Below are 19,669 nucleotides of genomic sequence, written 5' to 3'. Positions count from 1 at the left end.
AACTCTCACAATTCTAAAAACCGTTTCTCTTTGCATGTGCAGTTAGAGAAGGCTAGCTTGAAGAAACAATTTTTTCAGACCACGCTAAAACAAAAATATGCCTAGAAGAAAGTTGGAAGTTGATTCTCATCATGTCCTTGAATTACAAACATGTCCACTTTGCCTGAGCCTTCATCTTTGTATTAATAAGTAAAACATCAAGCCAAAGGGAAGAAAAGAGAAGGCTTAAAATTGCGTGTGTAAAATTGGCTATTCTGTTATTCATAAATGGATACATTTAACTGCAAAGTCTAATTCATGAAATGTAAAACGATGAAACCATGAGATATCCATTTGTCTGGAGGTCTGCATGTCTCAATATGGGCTTTTGACTTTGGATAATATTGTTGAGGTTAACTTTTAAAGGAGTTCTATTGAATTGGCCTTAAAAAATATAAGCACTTACACATAAAACAAATCTAAATATATCTACTTTTGTCTTCTTGTAAGAACAAGAAAGAAAATAAAAATGTTTGGGTTTCTAAACATGCATGTTGTATCACTGAAGAAAAATTGTGGTGTGATAAAATGAATGTTTTTGAAGTTCATGGAATATATTCTTTTATTTGCCAATCTGAAAATGTTTCTATAACATTTCAGTCACTTGTGTCTTGGATTTGTTATGCTTTCCAGGGTTAAAACTTGTGATGTAAAAAGTGATAAGGAAACCATTGCAGTGTGTAAAGCAAGTAGGATATGTGTTGTCAGCAAGCAGACGGTATAAAGAATGGAAATATTTTTGTTGAGAAAGAATGATGATAACACTTCTGTCCTACAGGTCTTGGTTTCTGCATAGGGAAATGCAGGACAAATTTGTGGGGATTTAGGAGATGATAAAAAAAAGTTTTCTGAAAAAAGGAACTTTGAAAACCAATTTTGTATCTTGGCAGGATTAAGATTACACTAAATTTAATTAGGTAAATGAATTTTATTGATAGTAAACTGATTCTCGATCTAATTTTTTTTTCCTTCTATCTATGAAGAGAGCAAAGTTCTAGTGGAATATTGATCTGAATTTGGTAACAGACTTCTAAAGGAAAGTAATTGTCTTGTTTCTAATCATATTTTGACCCCAGTGTTCAGGATGGAAATATTGTCCAATAACGTGGTCACAGAGTATAACTACTTGTGATATGTAGCACTGCTGGCTTTAAGTTTATGACTTAAAGCACATGTACAATATCTGTATGACAACTGGATACAAATGATAAAATGTGTGGCCTAGAAAGCATTTCCCTGTGAACATATCTCTGAGCCTGTTCATGATATCTGATTAGTTTTCCCCCAACATGAACAACTAGGCAAATATATAAACAAAAACAAGGCCAAGCACCCAGAGAAATGGATGGACCCAGAGCAGGGAAAAGAGCCACTCTGCCAGCGTCAGAGAAATAATTGATGATCAATGCTTTTTTTGAAAGGAGTTACAATTAAAAGAGGCAAATGATGGAAGAAATTTTCACATACTGAGGTATGGGGAAATAATTCTGGCCTACACATGATTTATCTTGAATTTTAGGCTAACAAGCACAGCCTGTTTGTGGTCTATTAAACATACACTGTACATCTGCTTTAACCATTAAGGAAAAATACATTCAGAAAAAAATACAAAGATGCATTTTGATTATTATTCTCATTGTAATGTCTAATAATTTTCAAATGCTTGTCCAGGTACTATGACAAAGTAATATTCCTTTTTTCCTTCTGAACCTGTCCCTATTCATGACTGCAGAGTAATCAAGAAAAGGGAGGTTTGAAACAGAGTAGAACCCTATGATCCTTGCCTTCCTGCACCCACCATGTCCTCTGTCAGCTTTTTGTGTGTAGAAAACTTTAGTCAAAGAATAAGTTTAATCAGAAACATCAGAAAATGTGAAAACAAAGGAAAACAGTAAAGGAAACCAAATAATAATGTACTCATTAAGCATAGTCAAGGACCTTTAGTCCTACAGATAATATTCTGAGGTACATCCTGTGACGAGTACAGATATCAAAAACTAGGGTGAAAAAGTTAGCTTCATGATGACCAGGCTGTACCGAACGACGTATGCTGCCACAATTCCAAGAACTTACCTCAAATAAATGGGAACAAATGGACCTTAGAACTGAAGATTAAGTACCTAAAACAACCAATATGACTGCTCAGATCACCAATGAGCAATCGGGAAGATGAATGTCAGAGCTGAATATGCTGTTTCTGCTCGTAGCCCACTGCTGTCTATGAAAGCTCTTACCACAATAGTTGCCAGTGGTGGGGAGTTGGCCTTAGGCCAGACATTCATCTTGCCACCACGGCTGCCAGCGTCTGAAATTAAGCAATCTTTCCTAGCCACTAACCTTGCTTGTTTTTTGGCTTTTGAGCAGCAAGCCGCAGGAAGCCACATATATTTCGGTAACTAAAGCACAGGCTAGGAGTCAACCAATCAGAGCAAAGAACAGGCTAAGAAGCAGGCAAACAGTGCAATGAGGTGCTAGGAGTCAGCCAGTCAGAGCAAAGTACAGACTAGGAGTCAGCCAATCAGAGCAAACTATAGGCTATAAATCAGCCAGTCAGATCAATTACAGGCCAGGAGTCAGCCAATCAGAGCAAGTAGGGGGGGGATAGGAGTCAGCCAACCAACGTAAAGTGCAGGCTCAAGGAAGCCAATCACAGTAGGTACAGTCTGCTGCTGCCGCTAAGTCGCTTCAGTCGTGTCTGACTCTGTGCGACCCCATAGACAGCAGCCCACCAGGCTGCCCTGTCCCTGGGATTCTCCAGGCAAGAACACTGGAGTGGGTTGCCATTTCCTTCTCCAGTGCATGAAAGTGAAAAGTGAAGTTGGTCAGTCGTGTCTGACTCTTAGCGACCCCATGGACTGCAGCCTACCAGGCTCCTCCATCCATGGGATTTTCCAGGCAACACTACTGGAGTGGGGTGTCACTGCCTTCTCTGAGGTACAGTCTAGGAGTCAGCAAATAGACCAAAGCAAAGGATGGAGTCAGACAATGGGAGCAGAATACCAGTTTCAAGTCAGCCAATCAGTGCAAAGTACAAACTTGGAGTATGCCAATCAGAGCAACGTACATGCTAGGAGTTCGCCAATCAGAGCAAATACAATTCAGGAGTCAGCCAATCAGAGAAAATTAACAAAAAGGAGTTAGCCAATCAGAGCAAAGTACATGCTAGAAATCAGCCAATCAGAGAAATGCACAGGCTAAAATCAGCCAATCAGGACAAAATAAAGGCAAGGAGTCAGCCAATCAGTGAAGAAAAAGGCTAGGAGTCAGCCAATCAGAACAAACAACCGGGTAGGAGTCAGCCAGTCAAAGTAAAGTACTGGTTATAAACCAGCAAACCAGACCAATATAAAGCCTGGCTTAACCAATCAGGACAGCATGCAAGCTTTGAGTCAGCCAATCACTGCAAAGTGCAGGCTAGGAGCCAGCCAACCAGAGCAATGTACAGGCAAGGAGTTAGCCAATCGAGCAAAGTAGGGGCTACGAGTCAGCCAATCAGGGCAAAGTAGAGGCTCGAGCCAGCCAATCAGAGCAAGGTTTGGACTAGGAGTCGGTAACTCAGACCAATGTAGAGGCTCAAGTCAGACAATCAGAGCAGAGAGCAATTTCAAGTCAGCCAATCAGTGCAAGGCAAGGCCAGGACTCAGCCAATCAGAGAAAACTACCAGATAGGACTTAGCCACTCAGAGCAAAGTACAGAATAGGAGTCAGAAAATCAGAGCAATGCACAGGCTAAGGATCAGCCAATCAGAGCAATATACAAGTTAGGAGTCAGGTAATAAGGGCAAACTAGAGCCTACAGTCAGCCAATCAGAACAAGGTACTGGCTAGGAGCCAGCCAATCAGGGTAAAAGACAGGCTAGAGTTCAGCCAATCAGAGGAATATTCAGGTTAGGACTCGGCCAATCATGGCAAAGTACAGACTCTGGCTACGCCAATCAGAGCCAAGGACAGGTTAGGAGTCAGCCAATCAAAGATAAGTGTTGTTTCGACTTCAGCCAATCAGAACAAGGTAGTGGCTAGGAGTCAGCCAATCAGAGCAAAGTACCTGCTAGAGTTTAGCCAATCAGAAAAATGTAAAGGCTAGGACTCAGCCAATCAGGGCAAACTACAGGCTCAGTCTCAGGCAATAAGAGTAAAGAACAGGTTAGGAGTCAGCCAGTCAGGCAAAGACAGGCTAAAGTTCAGCCAGTTACAGAAATGTTCATGTTAGGACTCAGCCAATCATGGCAAAGTACAGGTTTGAACTCAGCCAATCAGAGCTAAGGACAAGTTAGGAGTCAGCCAATCAGAGAAATGTATAGGCTAGCGTTCAGCCAATCAGTATAAGGAACTGGCTAGGAGACAGCCAATCAGAGCAAAGTACCTGATGGGAGTTAGCCAGTCAAGAGAAAAATACAAGATAGCAGTCAGCCAATCAGGGCAAAGTACAGGCTCAGACTCAGCCATTAAGAGTAAAGAACAGGTTAGGCGTCAGCCAGTCAGGGCAAAAGACTGGCTAGAGTTCAGCCAGTTAGAGAAATGTTCAGGTTAGGACTCAGCCAGTCATGGCAAAGTACAGGTTTGAACTCAGCCAATCAGAGCTAAGGACAAGTTAGGAGTCAGCCAATCAGAGAAATGTATAGGCTAGAGTTCAGCCAATCAGTATAAGGAACTGGCTAGGAGACAGCAAATCAGAGCAAAGTACCTGATGGGAGTTAGCCAGTCAGAGAAAAATACAAGATAGCAGTCAGCCAATCAGGGCAAAATGTACGCTAGAGTTCAGCCAGAGAAATGTACAGGCTAGGACTCAGCTGATCAATGTAAAGTAAAGACTCGGACTCAGCCAATCAGAGCAAAGAATAGGATAGAGTTCAGCCAATCAGTTATCTGCTGCTGCTACTGCTAAGTCGCTTCAGTCGTGTCCGACTCTGTGCAACCCCATAGACAGCAGCCCACCAGGCTCTCCCGTCCCTGGGATTCTCCAGGCAAGAACACTGGAGTGGGTTGCCATTTCCTTCTCCAGTGCATGAAAGTGAAAAGTGAAAGTGAAGTCGCTCAGTCGTGTCCGACTCTTCGCGACCCCATGGACTGCAGCCTACCAGGCTCCTCGGTCCATGGGATTTTGCAGGCAAGAGTACTGGAGTGAGTTGCCATTGCCTTCTCTGTAGTCAACTATACTCCAATATAAAATAAATATTTTTTAAAAACATCATTAGTAATTTGGCTGAAATGAAGAAAATGTTGTAGAATAAATGAATTATGAATTAAAAAACACATCTCTTTTATGTTATGGTCACAATTAAACAACAGATACAGAAGTATATTATCTGAATATTTAGATTTTCATTAGAAGAGCAAAAATACTAAAATCAGCTTAACTTTTAAGTGAGTGATACTTAAAAGATTAAAAGTAGGGAATTATTATTTGATTAATTTTTACTGTATGATTTTACTACTCAAATAAAAAGCATTAACAAACCAAACTTCTCTTCATTCTGACTTCCCCTAAGCCCATGGCTCCACCCATTTCCCATGTACTTCACTTTTAAATATTATTAAAAGGACCATCCATATCTTTTGTTACTTACTTAATGGCTTACTCTCTAATTTCTAAAGAAACTGCTCTTACAAAGTCTACAGTTAAGGTCTAATCACTGTACCCAAAAGTCCCCAGAGAGCCTTCAAATTACTTGGTATTTATCTGCACATTTTCTCATTATTCAAAGTTCTGTTTCTTTGACTTAGAGCACTTCTGTTTCTTCATTTTCCTATTGATGTCACCACTACAATTTTTTTCACTGCTTACTCCTCTGATCTCCACCTCATTATCCTCCCATTGTCCCATCATTTACCCTTCTTTTCATTGTATCCCTTGGCCTCAGTTCTCTCTTTCATTTATTCCTTACACCCCATTCCCAAGTAGATATTTGTATTTGATAGAAAAGTCTATGTTTCCAATTCATTCAACATACCTAAAAACAAGTTAATTATTCTTTTAAACAATTCCTGCTCTTCTCCATGTATATTCTAATTTTATTTAAGGCATTACAATACCCTGAGTAACCAAAGCTAAAATCTTTGTGTCATCTCTCTTACTTTCCTTCACTATACACATTTGATGGTCCCCACATCCTTCATTCATAGTTCCAATGGCTATCTTCCATGATCCTGCAAGTTTTATTGTTTAATACTCCCAAGAGAAAATCTAAGATGGGGACTGAAACATTTCCACCGGATTTATCCAAATGAAGATTTTCATTGACTTTATCAAGAAAATTTCACTGAAATTGTAGGGGCAGGCAAGTTATTGAAATATGAATGGTAGGTAAGGAAGTAAATTCAGCAACCACAAAGAAGCAAAACAAAACTCATTTCTACTAGCCAACAGGAAGGACCCAGTAAAAGTCATAAGACTATATAGAGAAGATGATAGTTAAACATAGAAAAACAGATAGTTAAACAGAGAAAGTGAGATATCAGAGCATGAAAGCAGTATTGGTAAATCTAAAGTCATGTTCTAGAAATATTTTTGCGGACTTATTTGCTGACATATTCCACTGCCTCTACTAATGAATTTCTCACAATACAGACCTTTGGCTATAAGTCTGTAAGAGAGTACAGCTGAGTTAGGTAAATCTGTTGCTGCTCTTGGAAAGTTTAACAAGTACACGCTGCACAAGATGGTGAATCACTTACATATGGCACATATCTTGCACTCAAATACCTAAAGAACCTAAATTAATGAAGGTAATTTTGATGAAGTCATAGAAAGTCTGACTTAGCTCACTGAGGATTATTGTTTCTTGAGTCTGGTTATTCCTCGCTGACAACACTTACTGGCTAAAGGTCACAGGTTATTTGTTTCCCTTCTGTCCTTTCTTGCATGCCAACATGATGCAGTATTTTGACATTTACCACCTTAAATCTTCTGTCCTGAATTATAAGCCAGAATCAATGAAGAAAACATGGATAAAAGAAAGAATATCAAATTCATTTAGGATTCTTCATTTGAGTAATGGACCAGCTTCAACCATGGCAGTACAGTATCATGAAACTGTCATACAGATTTACAGAGATTCTGAGGATGGCTTATCACCTCTTAAAGTTTGGCCACGAAGCCAGAAAGACTAAACCTCTGCTCTTAAGGTTGCCATTTAAGAAGGGAATCTGAATCAGATGGCTTTTTCTTCCATGAGCAATCAATTAACATGTTGTGTTTCTTTTATATATTCACTTTTAACTTGGCGAATCATTAGTTTATATGTTCAAGTATAACCTGGTTAAGAGTTGGAATAAAACACTGTTTAACATCCTTCAAAGTACACTCAAGTTATCACCACATGTACAATAATGTATGGCTTTCATATTTTCAGAGATGTCCAATAGTCTTAACTGGTCAGCAGTTTATGTATACTTGGAAACATAACTCTACAGATAACGGATAATGCTGAAGATCAGGAAGTAGAATCCTTGAAGGTCCTTTCTACATTTTCTCCCATTTAGGCACAATTTCTCCTTAAAATTCAGTACCAATGATTCTCTACCTTTTGATGTTTGAAATTCAAAACTCAAAAAAATACAGAACTTGTTTTCATCTCAGAGAAGAAAAGCCGTAAATATTATACAAGCTAGATACTGCTGCTATTATGCTTTCCCAATATTCTCTTTCCAAATACACTGCAACTGAAAGATTATGTCTCTCTGACTCAAAAGTAAATAATAGGCACAGAATGGTGATGCCCTCCTTAGACTACACGTTTATTTTAAAAATAAGTCACAGGCCAGCAGTTATGTTCTATAGCTTGCTGAATGAGTTTTCCTCAGGAAGATAAAATACAACCATTGACTCCAACAGTGGGCAGTTGGCCATGACAACTGACAGCAGCCCTGATTACAGTAATAGAGAGACTTGCATGAAATTTGTTGACCTGCAGAACGCAGCAGTGCTTACCACCTCCCTTTCTGCATCAGGCTGGCAGCCATTGTAGGCCTTAAGAGCAATCATTTCTGTTTCTAAACTTCAAACCACAATCAAAATGCTTACACATTATTTGTTTTTTAACCACCAAAAGCACCAAAAATTTTCTTAGCTATGAATGACATGTGCATGTGTGCGTGCTCAGTCACTTCAGTTGTGTCTGACTCTTTGCAACCTCATGTACTGTGGCCTGCCAGGCTCCTCTGTCCATGAGATTCTCCAGGCAAGAATACTAGAGGGCGTTGCCATTTCCTTCTCCAGGGGATCTTCTCGACCCAGGGATCGAACCTGCATCTCCTGCATTGCAGGCAGATTCTTTACCCACTGAACCACCTGGGACATACTGGACATACATTCATATTTTATTAAACTCAAAAGTTTTCTTTTCCAATCAAAAATGCAACAATTGAGTGTGAAACCAAGGGGAAATGGTACATAAATCCTGTATGTGTATTGATAGTGTGTGTGTATTTTGCTTTATCAACAAATATTGAACTAGTTATCTGTTATCCTATATAAGAATATAGTTATTCTACTTTCTTCCCAACCATATTAAAAGGATAAAAGCCATTTTATAATAAGTAAAATAGTCAACTTGGAAGATACAAGGTAAAGGGAAGCCAAAACTGTTAATGTGGAAATACATTTAAATTAATATAATTTACTTCAAAAAAAAAAAAAAAAAGATATGGCACATAATGTTAGGAATGGGAAGAAAGCAGTGATTTTTTTTAAAGAAGTAAAAATTATATATATAATGGTGGGAAATATTACAAATTCTATTTTTATTTCATTGCTATTTATAAAGGAGAAAAATTTTTAAGTTAATATCTTATAAGTAAAAAGAAGGCAATGGAAAAGCAAAGGAGCAAAGGAAAGATAAACCCAGTTGAATGTAGAGTTCCAAAGAATAACAAGGAGAGATAAGAAAGCCTTCCTCAGCGAGCAGTGCAAAGAAATAGAGGAAAACAATAGAATGGGAAAGACTAGAAATCTCTTCAAGAAAATTAGAGAGACCAAGGGAACATTTTATGAAAAGATGGGCTCAATAAAGGACAGAAATGGTAGGGACCTAACAGAAGCAGAAGATATGAAGAAGAGTTGGCAAGAATACACAGAAGAACTGTACAAAAAAGATCTTCACAACCCAGATAATCACTATGCTGTGATCACTCACCTAGAGCCAGATGTCCTGGACTGTGAAGTCAAGTGGGCCTTAGAAAGCATCACTATGAACAAAGGTAGTGGAGGTGATGGAATTTCAGTTGAGCTATTTGAAATCCTGAAATATGATGCTGTGAAAGTGCTGCACTCAATATGCCAGCAAATTTGGAAAACTCAGCAGTGGCCACAGGACTGGAAAAGGTCAGTTTTCATTCCAACCCCAAAGAAAGGCAATGCCAAAGAATGCTCAAACTACCGCACAATTGCACTCATCTCACATGCTAGTAAAGTAATGCTCAAAATTCTCCAAGCCAGGCTTCAGCAGTACATGAACCGTGAACTTCCAGATGTTCAAGCTGGTTTTAGAAAAGACAGAGGAACCAGAGATCAAATTACCAACATCCGCTGGATCATCAAAAAGCAAGAGAGTTCCAGAAAAACATCTATTTCTGCTTTATTGACTATGCCAAAGCCTTTGACTGTGTGGATCACAATAAACTGTGGAAAATTCTGAAAGAGATGGAAATACCAGACCACCTGACCTGCCTCTTGAGAAACCTGTATGCAGGTCATGAAGCAACAGTTAGAACTGGACATGGAACAACAGACTGGTTCCAAATAGGAAAAGGAGTACATCAAGGCTGTATATTGTCACCCTGCTTATTTAACTTATATGCAGAGTACATCATGAGAAACGCTGGGCTGGAGGAAGCACAAGCTGGAATCAAGATTGCCAGGAGAAATATCAATAACCTCACATATGCAGATGACACCACCCTTATGGCAGAAAGTGAAGAAGAACTAAAGAGCCTCTTGATGAAAGTGAAAGAAGAGAGTGAAAAAGTTGGCTTAAAGCTCAACATTCAGAAAATGAAGATCATGGCATCCAGTCCCATCACTTCATGGCAAATAGATGGGGAAACAGTGGAAACAGTGGCTGCCTTTATTTTTCTGGGCTCCAAAATCACTGCAGATGGTGACTGTAGCCATGAAATTAAAAGATGCTTACTCCTTGGAAGGAAAGTTATGACCAACCTAGACAGCATATTCAAAAGCAGAGACATTACTTTGCCAACAAAGGTTCGTCTAGTCAAGGCTATGGTTTTTCCAGTGGTCATGTATGGATGTCAGAGTTGGAGTATATAGAAAGCTAAGCACCAAAGAATTGATGCTTTTGAACTGTGGTGTTGGAGAAGACTCTTGAGAGTCCCTTGGACTGCAAGGAGATCCAACCAGTCCACCCTAAAGGAGATCAGTCCTGGGTGTTCACTGGAAGGACTGATGTTGAAGCTGAAACTCCAATTCTTTGGCCACCTGATGGGAAGAACTGACTCATTAGAAAAGACCCTGATTCTGGGAAAGATTGAGGGCAGGAGGAGAAGGGGACAACAGAGGATGAGATGGTTTTATGGCATCACTGACTCAATGGACATGGGTTTGGGTAGACTCCGGGAGTTGGTGATGGACAGGGAGGCCTGGCGTGTTGCGGTTCATGGGGTTGCAAAGAGTCGGACACGACTGAGTGACTGAACTGAACTGATCTGATAAGTAATTTACTTTCTTCAATCTATATAAAGTATGCTTTCACCTGTGTAGAGTATTACTTTTGAAAATGTAGATAGACCTATATAGGAAGTAGAAAGTAGAAGCCCTGTCTTCGTGGATATAACAATGTAATAACTAAACACATCAACTTTCTCTCTTCACTTATATAAATAATGTAGATGCACTTATATGTAGCTGTATATATTTATAAATAAATATTCACATACAAACTCAAATTCACTCACTCATACCCACACTCCCCACCATATAGATTCAAATTAAACTTAGTGTCAATGAAGTCTGAAGTTTAGCATACTGTTTAGCATATTTCATTTACTGGCTTCCTCATTTAATTTAAAAATGAACAAGTGTCTGCTATATGTCAGGCAAGTATTTATTTTCTTGGGCTCCAAAATCACTGTGGACAGTGACTGCAGCCATGAAATTAAAGGACGCTTGCTCTTGGAAGAAAAGCTATGACCAACCTAGACAGCATATTAAAAAGCAGAGACATCACTTTGCCAACAAAGGCCCATCTAGTCAAAGCTATGGTTTTTCCAGTAGTCATGTATGGATGTGAGAGTTGGACCATAAAGGAGGCTGAGTGCTGAAGAATTGATTTTTTCGATCTGCGGTGCTAGAGAAGACTCTTGAGAGTCCCCTGGACTGCAAGGAGATTGAACCAGTTAATCCTAAAGGAAATCAGTCCTGAATATTCACTGGAAGGACTGATGCTGAAGCTCCAAAACTTTGGCTACCTGATGCGAAGAGCTGACTCATTGGAAAAGACCCTGATGCTGGGACAGACTGAGGGCAGGAAAGGGGACAATGGAGGATGAGATGGTTGGATGGCATCACCGACTCGATGGACATGAGTTTGAGCAAGCTCTGGGAGATGGTGAAGGACAGGGGAGCCTGGCATGCTGCAGTCCATGGGGTCGCAAAGAGCCAGACACAACTGAGTGACTGAACAACAAAAAATATTCAAATAAAGAAGATATATCTTCTACCACTACTGAGGTCAGAGTTGGCATAAGGAATGAAATATGATGCCAAGCACCTTATCAGTTCTTGAAATTACTCAAACAATAAAAGACATTTTTGTTCAGGCATTTCAGGTCCTGGGCATTATGACAGCTACATTTCCTGATTTGGAATTGTATGCCCCTGGAGTAACCCATTTTTTTCCCTTGGATTCCACTAATTTTTAATTATAGAAAATGGAACCATTTTTTTATTTCACCAAAACCCATTTCCTTACTTTTTCGAGTAACAATCCAGTCCTCTTTCTCTTCCCATTTCTACAGCAGTGAGGAAAAGGCTAGATTGGTGTATTTGCGGGGTTGGGGGGGGGGGCCTCTATTACTGCTACATGAAATTGCTGTTTTAAGCACTGTCCTGATCATCATTTACAAAATTGGAGACTAACATTATATATTAAAAAAAAAAAAAAAAAAACTTTTGTAAAACAAATCATCAGGGCTGATCTCTCCCATTTAGTGATGTTTCTGCTTCCTTGTCATCCCTGACAGTGAGCACAGATCTGAAATAAACTGAACAAAGTATTTAACAATGAGAAGGTGTACAGCTCTGATGCTATTTCCATTCTCCTTCCTTTCTTATCAGAGTTCATCACACAGATCTACCTATTATTTACATTCTTTGTCTATTTGAATTATTACAAATTCCAATGATTCATCCTTAATCAATTACTTGGGAGATGAAATTTGGACCTATCAATAAAAGTCAAGGACTTAATACCTTTCTTAAAGAAGAAAAATAGTGATTCACAGAGGGCTATGTCTTGTTTATGCTGACTCACACAATAGGACACTATTATGTAAATAGAATTATGAAAGATTTCTGTTTTGCATATTTTGAACGGAGGAAAATGAGTGCTTTTTTAAAAAGCTAGTAGGATAATTGCCATGTTCAACATAATGGAAACTTTCCATCTGAGCTAGAAACAGCAAAATGTGGACACATACATTAAAATAGTTTTGTAGTAAAATATGTGCTATGAACTTGGATGGAAAAGCCAGAAAAAGGCATCCATGGAAGTTTAAGAGACTTGGCATGGAAGATGTAGAAATAAATGCATATTAAAGATGTTTAAATACAATATAAATCATTTTATATAAACTCCAAATGTTAGGCTATGAATTTGGAGCTCTGTTATACTCCTGCACTCAAAAATATTATACATTCCTTACATAGTTCCCAAATTAAATTTCTTAAAGTATGTTAAGAGACCTAAGAATGGACTTCAAGGGTTGTGGGAACCTCCTGAAATTAACTGCACCATCTGCACTTGAGTTTAGCACAATTATATTGGATGTTGTTAGTAGTGGGAATATATGAAAATTTGAAAACTAAATTCAAGCCTGGCTACAGGGGTTGGGAGGTGGTCCTTGAGCATTAGGAAAAAGAATTACAAAACCTTTCCAAATAATATTGATGGCTAATGCATAGAGACTATTTATTATTTTATAGGCACTACTATAAAATAATGTTTATTTGAATTAATTCAATTGATCTTCCAAACAACCATATGATGTAAACACTATTATTATCTGTAATTTACAGATGAGGAGCAGGCACAGGGATATTAAGTAACTTGTTCAAGGTCACAGCAGGTAAGTGGTGGCACCTACCAGGTGATGGCAAGAAAGGAAGAGGGTATCCTAAAGTAGGGGCTTCCCAAGTGGTTCAGTGATAAAAGAACCCACCAACCAAGGCAGGAGACTTGGATTTGATCCCGGGGTTGGGAAGATCCCTTGGAGAAGGAAATGACAACCCACTCCAGTATTCTTGCCTGGAGAATCCCATTGACAGAGGAGCCTAGCAGGCTACATACAGTCTATGGGATTGCAAAAGAATTGGACACGACTTAGCAACTAAACAACAACAATCCTAAAGCAGATTCAGAACAAAACAGGTTTGTTTCTGTTGTTCCACTCATTTTGGCAAAACCAGATCACAGGTTATAACCACACTGAATTCATTTTCAAGAAAGATTTACAAGGATTTTGTTTTTATTTTTTTGTTTAACAGAAATGGCCCCAGAAGTCAGGATCTTTTGGAAAAGCATAAAGCACTAACATTTATTGATCTTCTGTTATATGCCAAGCATATATGGTGTCTAGTTGAATCATCAGAACATCACTACATATTACTGGGTGTTAATCCCTTTTTATAGATAAGAACACTGAAACCAAGAAAAGATCAGTGACTTCTCAAAGGCATCAGCAAATGAAAGGCATAAGTGTGGAATTCAAACATAGTGTTGTCAACTGACTCTAAAACCTGTTTTTTTTTGCAAACATATCATGCTACTGCCCAAAGTACAAAGCAAATTCGTAATGAAGACATCTTCCAGAATTTTGAAATAAAATTACAAGAAGACAATTACTATAAAACAACACTTTAAAAATTGGCTAATAAAGTGGTCACAATTACTGGCTATTATCAAAAGAGATTTTTAAGAGGCTATTTCCTCTCAACATTAGGCCATGCATTGTGTTAAAATTCCAGATGGTGGTATTACTGAATTTTTTTCCAGCTTAAGAACAGAAATAATTTTAGGAAATATTTCACTCTTGCCTATAACTGAATACATCTCCAGGAAATATATCTATCCATAGTATGGATATTTAAAATATAGTGGATGATGATAATGCCTTTAATCTCTCTATGGCTTCATACATTTGCTTGAAAAATGGCCTCTGCTATTTTAAGACCTGATTAATTATAAGGAATTAAGGGGTACTGGTAAACATTCGTCTCACTTGAATATAAGAAGGCTATGATGAGTTTTACCTTCTACTTAAAAAAAATTACATATCAAATTAGTTTATCTGAGTTTATCTAGAATTGTGTTCAGTTACTTCGCTAAGCAGGTTCCTGTAAAACCTCTAAAGCAACTGAACCTTCTGAAAGTTGTTGCCATGGAGTTAGATATTTTGTGTCCACTGTGAATGAAAAAAGAACAGAGTGTCACTCATTATTCAGCTATCAGTTTCAGTCAACTCAGTCACTCAGCAGGGTTCCACTCTCTGCAACCCCATGGACTGTAGCATGCCAGGCTTCCCTGTCCATCACCAACTCCCAGAGCTTGCTCAAACTCATGTCCATAGAGTTGGTGATGCCATCCAACCATCTCATCCTCTGTCGTCCCCTTCTTCTCCTGCCTTCAATCTTTCCCAGCATCAGGGTCTTTTCAAATGAGTCAGTTCTTCGCATCAGGTGGCCAAAGTATTGGAGCTTCAGCTTCAGCATCAGTCCTTCCAATGAACATTCAGGACTGATTTCCTTTAGGATGGACTGATTTGATCTCCTTGCAGTCCAAGGAACTCTCAAGAGTCTTCTCCAACACCACATTTCAAAAGCATCAATTCTTCTGCGCTTAGCATTTTTTATAGTCCAACTCTCCCATCCATACATGACTACTGGAAAAACCATAGCTTTAACTAGAGGGACCTTTGTTGACAGGTCATTCAGCTATACAAGGGTTAAATTGCAACTCACAGCAATCACCCACAGCCACCAACAGTGCCTGTGTGCCCCAAGGAAATGCTGTGCTTCCTTTAAACCAGCCCCTAGATAGTTAAGATGCATATCTTAGGATGAATACCAATGACTCCAGATTCTTCCATCTACCCATACACAGAAAGGCACTAAAATCATTAACATGATGAGATATCTGCTCTTTTTAATTAGCAGTAATCTTTAACCTAGATATAGCCTTGACTACCTGTATTTTCTAGCCAAAAAATTCACATAGATATGGACTCCTTTCCTACCTCTTCAGAGCAGTTCCTCAGGAATATCTGAGAGGCTGTTTCTCAGGTTATAATACTAAGTTGACTGAATAAAACTAAAACTTAAGAAAGACTAAGTTTAGAGTAAGTGCAAAAACATTCAATTAAGGCATTAATTTGAATTGCCATTATTAACTCATTTAAATACACAAAGAATATATACTTTTATATGTTATAGCATCTCTATTCTTTTTACTGTTTTATACAAATCTTTGGATAATTAAAGCAGGTCCTAGAATCTGAATAAAATTTCTACTTTAATTAATTGGATAAAATGAAATGTAGTTCCATGAATCATATGTAATACAGTTTAACATCTTCAGTTCAGTTCAGTCGTGTCCGATTCTTTGTGATCAGGCCTCCCTGTCCATCACCAACTCCCTGAGTCCACCCAAACCCATGTCCATCGAGTCGGTGATGCTATCCAACCATCTCATCCTCTGTCGTCCCCTTCTCCTCCTGCCCTCAATCTTTCCCAGCATCAGGGTATTTTCAAATGAGTCAGCTCTTTGCATCAGATGGCCAAAGTATTGGAGTTTCAGCTTCAACATCAGTCCTTCCAATGAACAGCCAGGACTGATCTCCTTTAGGATGGACTGGTTGGATCTCCTTGCAGTCCAAGGGACTCTCAAGAGTCTTCTCCAACACCACAGTTCAAAAGCATCAATTCTTTGGTGCTCAGCTTTCTATATAGTCCAACTGTCACATCCATACATGTTGTTGAGTCACTTCTGTCGTGTCTGACTCTGTGTGACCCCATAGACGGCAGTCCATCAGGCTCCCCCGTCCCTGGGATTCTCCAGGCAAGAACACTGGAGTGGGTTGCCATTTCCCTCTACAATGCATGAAAGTGAAAAGTGGAAGTGAAGTCTCTCAGTCGTGTCCGATCCTCAGCGACCCCATGGACTGCAGCTTTCCAGGCTCCTCCATCCATGGGATTTTCCAGGCAAGAGTACTGGAGTGGGGTGCCATTGCCTTTTCCAACATCCATACATGACCACTGGAAAAACCACAGACTTGACTAGACGGACCTTTGTTGGCAAAGTAATGTCTCTGCTTTTTAATATGTTGTCTAGGTTGGTCATAAGGCTTACTCCTTGGAAGGAAATTTTAACATCTCACTACTAATCAAAATTCATATATATTTTATAGCTATTATTATAGGACTTAATAGAATATTTGTGTTCTATCACTATCTGGTATAAATCAGTTTGTAAGTGAATTATGGTTTTCTATATACTTCCTTTATAAAATTAGAGAAAACCTTCTCTTGAGAAGACTTAAAACAGTAGATACAATTAACCTAAATTTTAAATTCAGGGGAATATAGAAAAGCCACATATTTAAAAGAAAGTTGATAATATTCAAATAAATATTATTATTTATTACTTATTGCCACTGTCAACTAAAAATTTGTCACAACCTGAAAGTAGAATTATTTTATTTTATGGGAATGTTAAGGACTCTCAGCCTGGAAGGCAGCAGCTCAGACAAAACCACTCCAAGAAGGTGGGAGAAGGAGTCAGACTATATACAAGTTTGCAAAGAATGTGAGCAGGCAGTCTGAATATCAAACATTATTGTTAAGTAAGGAAACCCAGATAGCAAGTAAGGAATTTAGGGTTATTCTATGTATGGGAAGATGCAAGCCTCTGGGCTCCCTGAATTCATTCCTTTCATGTGCACCTCAGTTATCTGGGGCCAAATCCCTTTTTTGGATTTCTTGCATCCCCCTCCTCCCCCCAGCCCTTCAGCAATCACTGTGGAGGCTGGCCATCTGCTGGATCACAGGCATTGTGTCCCCTTTTGGGGAGCCCTCACTCACATTTGGAGGTTTGAAATCACTGATGGCTGTTATATCCTTGTTTGTTGATATGGCCAGAGATACTTCATTTCACACTACTGTTACTGTTACTATATTAATTTTATGAGCAGTACACTCATACCTGTTATGTTAACTGAGGTGTAACTGTTTAGATTAACAAAACTCATGAGTTTTAGTGTGGTGGTTTTAAAACGTGATGCAAATTCTCTGACAGTGTTCCCATCAAAAGGTGGTATCTAACTCTAATCCCTTTTAATGTAAGATGGTATAAAGGATCATGTCAAAAATATAGAATGTAGTGGAAGTGATATCATGTGATGTTCAAGGCTAGGTCATGAAAAGTCACACAGCTTCTGTGTGGCTTTCCTTTTCTTGGATGGCTCACTCTGAGAGAAGCCAGTCTCCATGTTTTGAGAATACTCACACAGCACTGTGGAGAGGCCTCTGTGAAGAGCAAATAAGTGTGTGTGTGTGTGTGCACGCACACGCACTCAGTCTCTCAGTTGTGTCTGACTCTGCAACCCCATGGACTGTAGCCCAACAGGCTCCTCTGTTTATGGGATCCTCCAGGCAAGAATACTGGATTGGGTTGCCATTTCCTCCTCCAGGGGCTCTTCCCCACCCAGGAATTGAATGCATGTCTCCTACACTGGCAGGTGGATTCTTCACCACTGAGCCACCTGGGAAACTTCCCCTGCTGATAGCTAGCACCAAATTGGTGGCCATATAAGGGAGCCCATAGGAAGCCAACCTTTCAGCTCTGTTAATCCTTCAGGTGACTGAGATATTAAAGATCTGGGTAGAAATAGCCAGTGGGAGGAAGAACAAATGTAAAGTCTCAAAAGGGCAACTTATCTTGGAATGTAAAGTGTGTTCAAGAGGTCAAATGAGAGTCAGTATGACTTCAGCCTAATGAAAAGGGAGTGAGTGGGAAGAGGCACTGGATTGTGAGGTAGGGTGATGAGCTGCAATTCAGTTAGTATCACTTTGAGATAACAGTGCCCATCTTATCTTCTAATAACTTGGTGTCTCAAGAACAACAAACAAACAAACAAAACACTGCTTAAATCATAAAAGCTGAAGAAACAGCCATTTCTACTTATTTAGAGCATTTCTGGAAGGCACATTCACATTGCACTTGCTTGACATTTAATCAGATTTTTAGATTGGCAAAAATGATAGGTTGAAGTTGCTCATGGTAAGTCATAGCACCTCATTTGATAGCTTGCTGAATAATAGATGAAAGTATTATATCCATTTCAATTCATTCTTTCAATTCATGTCCATGAGTGCCAACTAAAATATAATTGCTTTTACATGCAAAAAAAATATATAATTTCTGCAATACTATCAGATCTTTACTGCTATTATTTTTGCAAGACATGAACTGAAAAACTCTTGATATGTTTCTTTCTCTTTCTATCACTCATATTTATGTAGAGGGAAAAAATCATTAAACTCTTAAAGATATTCAGGTTCAAAATGGGAGATACACTAATGGTTTTTAAAAAAGTAAGAATGTTTTTCATTTTAAAATCAGTGATGCTAGAAAATCAAGTTTTGATTCTATCCAACTTTATTACAGAGGCCCTGATTCTCATTTCTTAAAATAGAGGCAAATGAGGGGAGAAAGCCCTTCACTTCCAGGGATGTAAGTCTTTACATAACTGAAGTCATGAAGCCTTACATGTAATCATATTTAAGACACATTTTAATTAGGTTGCTAAATAGTTTCTTTTTTTTTATACTTCTATGTATACTTCTTACTATCTTCTGCTTCTGTTGCTGCTGCTGCTGCTAAGTCGCTTCAGTCGTGTCTGACTCTGTGCGACCTCACAGACGGCAGACCACCAGGCTCCCCTGTCCCTGGGATCCTCCAGGCAAGAATACTGGAGTGGGTTGCCATCCATACAATTTCTGTCCTTTATTGTGCCCATATTTGCATGAAATGTTCCCTTGGTATCTCTAATTTTCTTGAACAGATTTCTAGTCTTTCCCTTTCTATTGTTTTCCTCTATTTCTTTGCGCTGATCACTGAGGAAGGCTTTCATATCTCTCCTTTCATATCTATTCTTTGGAACTCTGCATTCAAATGGGTATATCTTTCCTTTTCTACTTTGCTTTTCACTTTTCTTTTCACAGCTATTTGTAAGGCCTCCTCAGACAGCCATTTTGCTTTTTTGAATTTCTTTTTCTTGGGGATGGTCTTGATCCCTATCTCCTGTAGAATGTCACGAACCTCTGTCCATATAGTTCATCAGGCACTCTGTCTATCAGATCTAGTCCCTTAAATCTATTTCTCACTTTCACTGTATAATT

Source organism: Bos grunniens, chromosome X (genome assembly GCF_055505025.1).
Source record: "Bos grunniens cultivar Pamir isolate PY7600 chromosome X, Bosgru_T2T1.0, whole genome shotgun sequence".
Taxonomy (NCBI): Eukaryota; Metazoa; Chordata; class Mammalia; order Artiodactyla; family Bovidae; genus Bos; species Bos grunniens.
This window is presented reverse-complemented; position numbering follows the sequence as displayed.